Here is an 8595-nt window from a genome sequence, read left to right as displayed (position 1 = left end):
TCAGGTCTCATGACTTACCTCTCAGTGATTTTTTGAAGAAAGCTTGCCACCTGTCTGTATCTTGATTTCCCTTATTGGGAAAAACTCTGTGCAGAACATGGGATTTCAAGTAGAAATACGGTGGGCAGAGTAGTTTCATAAGGAGAACCCGGTTGTAAGGCCAGAATCTCAGGAAAGCTAGCTTTTGGATGTGACTTACCGGAAAGCCTCCCCATCGGAAGCAGGGTTGTGCCAGAAGTGTTCTTGCTCATGTCCTATGATCTTGAGATTTTGTTGAGTGGGATTTCTTGTCTTCCCAATGACAAAGAAAATGGCGGAGGACCTAGCACTCAGTCATTCCTATTATTTCTATTTACCCAGGCAAAGCACTGTTAATGTTACTACATGAAAGAGTCTAATTAGGAACATAAGTCTTGGACTGCAGACAACCCCTTAGCCGCTCTCCACGAATGCTGAGTTTAAAAGAAAGAGAATTAAAATGCCGAGTAGTATCGTGCTATCGGTTTCTCTCTCTCAGTCTCCCTCTCTCTCTCCACCCCTCCACTTCCTTACCACAGTGATTCCCTTGACTAAGTAGTCCCAACCAGCATCTTGCCTTTCGGATTTTCCTCTTGATGCATTCTTTCTAGTTTTTCCTATGCCACACAGATAATATGAAGCAGATATCTTCTGAAAGTTACTTCTGCTTTGCGCGGTAAATCATTTCCAGAGGCAGACTGTTCTCTTTTGTTCTGCAGGACTTTTTTTTCCCTCAGGTCTCATGTTGATCCATCCATCTCTCCATCCATCTTAAATAACAGTTTATCGAGAGCAGAATTATGAAAACCATGCACTAACCAACCCACGGGGAGCATGTTTAACGTTTGCACCCACCTCCCTTACTATCCCAGGTTGGAAGACAGGGAGCCATGTCCAGCGTTCAGCAGAATGCACATATGAGGTTCTCCATAAATGAAAAATTTGCGGGCACACACCATTGATAGTATCCTTTTCTAGAGGCATATTCAGTTGAAAGAGATTTTTTTTTTTTTTTCTTTAAGTTAGCCCCTGTTGGGGCGCCTGGGTGGTTCAGTTGGTTCAGTGTCTGACTCTTGATTTCAGCTGAGGTCATGACCTCAGGGTTGTGAAATTGAGACCCACGTGGGGCTCTGCGCTGAGCACGGAGTCTGCCTGAGATTCTCTCTCTCCGTCTCCCTGTTCTCTCTTTCTCAAAATAAAATAAAACAGAATCTTAAAAAAAAAAAAAAAGTTAGCCCCTGTCTTTCTCTCTAGGAGATTGATGTATTAGGAAAATAATGAATCAATTTGAAATACTGCATAATAAACAATTAGATATTAAAACAGAGAGGTTGATGCCTAACAGGCTGTGCACATTTAGGGAAGGCCTGCATTGATTAAAGATAGCACATTAAAGAACGAATTTGGGTTTTTATTTTTATTTATTTTTTTTTTAAGATTTTATTTATTTATTCGACAGAGATAGCCAGCAAGAGAGGGAACACAGCAGGGGGAGTGGGAGAGGAAGAAGCAGGCTCCCAGTGGAGGAGCCTGATGTGGGGCTCGATCCCATAACGCTGGGATCACGCCCTGAGCCGAAGGCAGACACTTAACGACTGCGCCACCCAGGCACCCCTGAATCTGGGTTTTTAAAGATGGCTAATATGTGGATGATTAAAGAGGAGGCTGAAGGAAAATAAGGGGAATTTACTATTTCCTAGGCTATGTTCTACATGATACATATATATAGAGATATATCTATATATATATCTGTCTCTATCTATATACTCAGTTAATCTGTATAGAAAACTATGGTGTGATACTATTTTTTTTTTTTTTGGTGTGATACTATTAACCTACTCATTTTATGGATGAGTAAATTGAAGAAGAGAGAGTTTCAGTAACATAGCTAGGAATTGGCAGTCAGAATTTGAACCTAGACAGACTGGCCATAGAGCATATGCTCTTCACCATTGTGCAATAGGACTCATACAGGTAGACAAGATGGATGGAACAGGAAAGGCTAAATGGGAGAGGCCTGTGGAAAGAAAGAATCAACCATGGCTGAGTAAAGGATGGGATGTTAGCACTCTTTACTTCACCAAATAAATGAATCATTTCAAAGATTAAGTCAAATCTCTGCCATTGACATGGTTTTTTAAAGGAATATCTGCTGCTCCTCACAAGCTCATCCCCGGGGCACCACAACAATGGGTTAACTTTTTCCCTTGGTCTACATTTTATTTTTTCCCTGGTAAAAATAATATTTAATATAGAGCTCAGACCATGTGATTAATCGCCTGTTTGAAAATCCTTTTCATCACTGTATATTTTACCAGTAAATATTTAATCCTTGGCACCAAATGCCACCCTGTTTATTAACTTTAGAGCTCATATTTTATAGTAAACCAAATTCCAAAATATCCTACGAAGAGAAGGATATTTCATCTACATAGTCCAAGTAGAAATTGTGTAAAAGCAACCCCAAATAACACTACTTGATCACCCCTTTAATTATTGGAGAGCTTGGTCACTGCAACAAAATTTCCTTAACAATAACAATAACAATAATATCTATATTATATTTCGTTTGCTGCGGAATCTCTAGTTTTCATCCCAAACAATTGTCTTGTGCCCAAAACATGACCAGACTAGATGACCTGGCTGGAGACTTCACGCCTTTGCATGGGTGGCCCCATCTGCCTGATGATTCTGTTTTCCTGTCTTTGAGGCTTTGGTTTCAAAAACTTAAAACCACCAGACTCAGAAAAGATAAATCTTTCTCAGTTTGCTTCAGAAAATCTAAACCCAATAAAATCCACGTCAGTGGCTTCTGGAGACAGTTACTCATCTGTCTCTCAGGAATGGGCCTTTTGGGTTTTAACAATTTCCCTCCTAGACTATTGGAGTTTTTCTCTACAGCAAGATTCTAAACCACCTCTCAGTTTTCTTGCCTTTTTGCCCTTGCAATACCCCCTACATTTTAAAATGCATGCTATACTTTCTTATATGTTGTTTATACCATTCACTCTCAGGGAACTGCCTTACCCTCCCACCCTCCCCCTAGTTATTGAAATCGTAATCATTATTTTACTCAAAGTTTAATATAAAGAGATCACTCTCATGAAGTCTTCCCTGATTTTAAGAAGTTAAATATATAATTCCTTATACATATCTTAATTCTTAATACAATTTCACCTTCTTTTTTTTTTTTTTTTTTTTGCCATTTCAATTCTTCTCATTTCCTTACATTTACTAGAAACCTTAAATTGTCTCAGTTTTTGAAATGGGGAAGATTACCGGGAAATTGCAGAAAGATCAAAGTTTTAAAGACACTCCAATCCTAATAAAATTAAAGTGAAGTAAAAAGATTGAGAAATAAGTATAAAAACAACTATTCACGATTTAGTTTGAGTATAGTTTATTACATTTAATAGACATTTGAAAAAAGGATTTCCCATGAGTAGTATATGTGTATGCCTGGAAATGCATGTGATAACATGTTATAAGGTATAAAGAAATTTGTCAAGATTCATATTATTGTGTATGGTAAGAGCTCTTTCTTTCCATAAGATTTTATTTATTTATTTGAGAGAGAGAGAGTGAGCACAGAGGCAGAGTAAGAAGCCGACTCCTCACTGAGCAGAGAGCCTGACATGTGACTCAATCCTAGGACCCTGAGATTATGAGCTGAGCCAAAGGCAGATACTTAACTGACTGAGCCACCCAGGTGCCCTGTAAGAGCTCTTTTAACATGCCTCTAGTTAATTGACTTGGGTTAATGGATATTCTTCCTTTCCTCTATAAGACTTTCTGACTGATGCCAATAGCACAGTGAGTACTCATAACTAACAGGCTTCTTTCTAGTAAAACTATGAAGTTCTGCTCAGAGAAATTAAGTGTTCATTGAGTCAGTTGAGTTTATTCTTAATCTGTTTATTCCAGTTATATTTGTATTATGTCAGGCAATGAACTATGAATGTGAAAAACTGTTGTTTATTTGAAAACACAGTTGAAACAAAGTTGAAACATTTTCAAAAGACTCAATAAAAATGGATTATTTTAAAAAGATTGCTGTTGATTACATATGGGTGAGACAGCTATAACAATTATGACAAAAACATTTAAAAATCCAGAGTTCTGCATTTAGCTTTCTTTACAAACCCCTCAACTTATTAAGACAATCTACAAAAAATTCACAGCTAATATCACACTTGAAGCTTTCCCACGAAGGAAGATCAGGTACAAGGCAAGGATACGCCCTCTTACCACCCCCTTTCAACATTATACTGGAAGTTCTAGCTAGTGCAATAAGAGAAGAAAAGGAAATAAAAGGTATACAGATTGGGAAGTGGGAAATAAAACTGCCTTTGTTTGCAGATGACACGATTATCTATGCAGAAAATCCAGGAGAATTAACAAAACTCCTGCAACTAATAAGCGATTATAGCAAGGTTGTAGGATACGAGGTTACTACACAAATTCAATCACTTTCCTATATACCAGCAACGAACAAATGGAATTTGAATCTAAAAGCACCATACCACCTACATTATCACCCCCATCCAAAATGAAATACTTAGGTATAAATTTAATAAAGTATATTCAAGAGCTACATGAGAAAAACTACAAAGATCTGATGAATGAAATAAAAGAACGGAACAAATGGAGAGCTATTTCCTGTTTATGGCTAGGAAGCCTCAATATTGTGAAGATGCCAGTTCTTCCCAACTTGATCTAGAGATTACAATCCTGATAAGAATCCCAGCAATTATTTTGTGAATATCCTCAAACTTATTCTGATGTTTGTATGGAGAGGCAAAAAGCCCCAAATAGCTAACACAATATTGAAGAACAAAGTTGCAGGACTGGCATTACCTGACTTGAAGACATACTATAAAGCTACAGTAATCAAGACAGTGGGATTGAGGAATAAATAAATAACTAGATCAATGGAGTAGAATAGAGAGCCCAAGAATAGACTCACATGGTCAACTGAATTTTGACAAAGGAACAAAGGTAATACAGTGGAGCAAAGATTGTCTATTCAACAAATGGGGCTGGGCAACTGCACATTCGCATGGAAGAAATAAGTCTAGACACAGACCTTCCACCCTTTGCAAAGCTAACTTGAAATAGAGCATGTAAAATGTAAAACTGTAACACCTCTAGAAGATAAAATATATGTGAAAACCTACATAACTTTGGCTATGGCAATGACTTTTTTAAAAAAGATTTATTTTTATTTTAGAGCATGAAAGAGAGAAAGAGCACAAGCAGGGCGAGGGGCAGAGAGAGCGGGAGAAAGAATCCCAAGCAGACTCCCTGCTGAGTGCAGAGCCCAACACAGGGCTTGATCTCACAACACTGAGATCATGACCTGAACCGAAATCCAGAGACAGACACTTAACCCACTGAGCCACCCAGGTGCCCTGGCAATGACTTTTTTTAAGTACAACACAAAAGGCACAGTTCATGAAGGAAATCATTAGTAAGGAGAACTTCATTAAAATTAGAAATCTCTGTTCTCGAAAGACGAGAGAATGAGAAGACAAGCCACAGAGAGAAGAAGATTTTTTCAAAGGACATATTGCATAAAGTACACAAAACTCAACAATAAGAAAACAAACAACTTGATTTAAAATTGGGCCAAACCTTAATAGACGCCTCACCAAAAAAGATATTCAGATGGCAAATAACCATAAGAAAAGCTGCTCCACATCCTATGTCATCAAGGAAATGCAAATTAAAACAATAACAAGATACCACTACATATCTATTAGAATGGCCAAATCCGGAACACTGACAACACTAAATGCTTTTTTTTTTTTTAGATTTTATTTATTTATTTGAGAGAGTGAGAGCGAGAGAGCTAGCCCAAGCAGGCAGGGGTAGGGGAAGAGGGAGAAGGAGAAGGAGACTCCCCGCTGAGCAGGGAGCCTGAGGTGGGACTCGATCCCGGGACTCCAGGACCATGACCTGAGCCGAAGGCAGACTCTTAACCGGCTGAGCCACCCAGGCGCCCCCGACAACACTAAATGCTTATAAGGATGTGGAACGGCAGGAACTCTCTGGTAGGAATACGAAACGGTATAGCAGTTTCTTACAAAACTAAACATACTCTTCCCATAAGATCTAGCAATTGTTCTCTTTTGTATTTACCCAAAGGAACTGAAAACATGTCCACACAGAAACCTGCACGTGGATATTTATAGTAGCTTTATTTGTGATTACCAAAACTTGGAAGTAACTAAAATGCCTTTTAGAAGGTGAATGGATAAGTAAACTGGGTTATACCATGAATATTATTCAGGGCTAAAAAGAAATAGCTATTAAACCATAAAAAGACAGGGAGGAAGTTTAAATGCAAATTACTGAGTAAAAGAAGCCAATTTGAAAAGTCTATATACTGTATGACTCCAACTATTTATTACATAAATAATACACTTTTAAAAATTAAGACTATCTTTTTAGAGGAGTTTCAGGTTCACAGCAAAACTGAGGGGAAGGTACAGAGATTTCTCATATATTTCTTGCTCTCACATATGCATAGTGTGTTATCTGTGCAAAAAAAGCCTAAGCAGAACTCTGATTAGCAGATCCATATTCAAAGAAAAATTGTTGGCTTTACAAGGATTTTAAATAAGTTTACGTTTCTATTTGCTTTTAGTTAAATTAATACTTATGGTAATTTTTTTATAAGTCCCCATCTATACATCCTCAATTTGAAAGGCTTTTCTGATTAACTGTGAAACTGAAGGTTTCTACCAGAGCATGTTTCTGAATAGCTATCAGTGTTGGACAGAACTCATTCCTAATGAGGCTAACCTTGTCTGATCCCTTTTGACCGATGACCCCTTCTATACAGGAATATCTGGGCACTGGAGAGAGCATCAAACAATAACTTAGGTCTAAGAACGGAAGCAAGAAGTCTGTCTCTCTGCTGAAAGAGCCTCTTTCTCTCCTGGCATGACATGACTCCGTAGACCTGGTCTGAATCAACACTAACGGGAGCTTTGGTAGTCTGGAGAGGCCCTGTAGCCTGTGAGCCCCGATATGAAGCCAAATCAGGTGAGATGTTGACTCGAGATGATTGATGGCTCTGGAACTGGAGGGAAAATATGAATCATAGTTGAAGAGAGAATCAAAAGGTCATAACCAGGGAAGTTGTGCCAAATGTTGGTTCTAAGGGCTAAATAAGGTTGTAAATGGAAAGATGAGTCAAAGGCACAAAACTTGCCTGATTGGAAGCAGGATGAAAAGTTTTCTATGAGATCGTCAGAGCCAAAGCTGTGATCAATAAAGGAGTTTGAGAGACCTGCTTTTTTTTCTTGGGTCAATTTTTGATTTAGGAACCAAGCAGATGGAGAGAGACGAGGCAAGATGAAAATGTATCATCTTTTGTGGCTGCATTTATGTGTAGACTACATGAGTATATAGAACAAATTTATTGATGAACTGCATTGTGTTAGAGATGTAAATGTGAAAGGATTCAATTTTTCTATAACTTGTTTTTTGTGTCACATTGAATTTGTTTTTTTTTTTCTTGTTCTGGATAGTGGCTTACTTCATGGTATCTTGGCCTGGTATATAACCCCTACTGCTTTTGGTTATTTAAATTATTGGTATTAGTTTCTGAGAGCTGGTACGTTCAGTACTTCCAATCTCATATTATATTCAAAGTGGTCTTCTTCACCCACTGCTGGAGATTCACTGTCTTGGACTGAGGGTCCGGTGTGTATGGCTTGGCTCTCAGGTAGCTTTATCCTTTCCTGGCTGTAGTTTCTCAGGTGTTGGTCAAGAGAAAAAGAAGGCAACTTTCCTTTATGACTGGGCAATGGTGCAGTCTTGCCCTTAGGTAGTCATGATGGTTGTTCTAGCTCATTGTTCATGAACTCTAAGTACATGGATAGTTGCTCTCACATGCCTTGCTGATGAGGAAATCCCCCCCGGGGAAGCTTTCCTCATCATTGGTGATGTCTTAGAAAATTTGGCCTCATCTTCCTGCTGATTCCCAGGAGGTGGTATTAGGCTCTGCTTCTCTGACGTGCCATTCTCAGCCTGCTGTGTCAGCTGTAGAGAGATCATAGCTCTTCATCGCTTCTGCTCCACGTGGCCCATACTCAGAGTGTGGGCATGTATGGGACGATTTTCGGAATCCCTCCAAACTAGGAACAAGGATGGCAATCCTGTCCTCACTCATCACTGGCGGTCGCCCGCTACGCCATCTCTCCCCAGTGTTTGTTTCTACTGCATCCAGTAGCCCAATGGATGTCTTCTGGTGAAGCAGATATTCAACCATGGAATGACATACCAGTCACCTCATGTTGCTGACACTCTCAGACTTTACAAAGCGTTTCTTTTTTGGGGTTAGGGAAAGAAATTCCTCTAAGATGAGGCAGTAAAGAGCTCCTCTTCCCAAGCCTTGCAATGGCACCAAACAACCTTTTTCAGCAAGTTCCTTTCTCATATTACAGAACTTGATAGAGATGCTGGTTTGTGGTAGGGTGCCTCTGAATTGGCACCTTTTAGTAAGCCTTAGGGTGGTAGATGACATGTCCCCCATCCCAATAATTCTCTGAAATCAGAAATGGGATT

This window comes from Ursus maritimus, unplaced genomic scaffold, assembly GCF_017311325.1.
Source record: "Ursus maritimus isolate PB19 unplaced genomic scaffold, ASM1731132v1 scaffold_16, whole genome shotgun sequence".
NCBI lineage: Eukaryota > Metazoa > Chordata > Mammalia > Carnivora > Ursidae > Ursus > Ursus maritimus.
Note: the sequence above shows the minus strand (reverse complement) of the source record.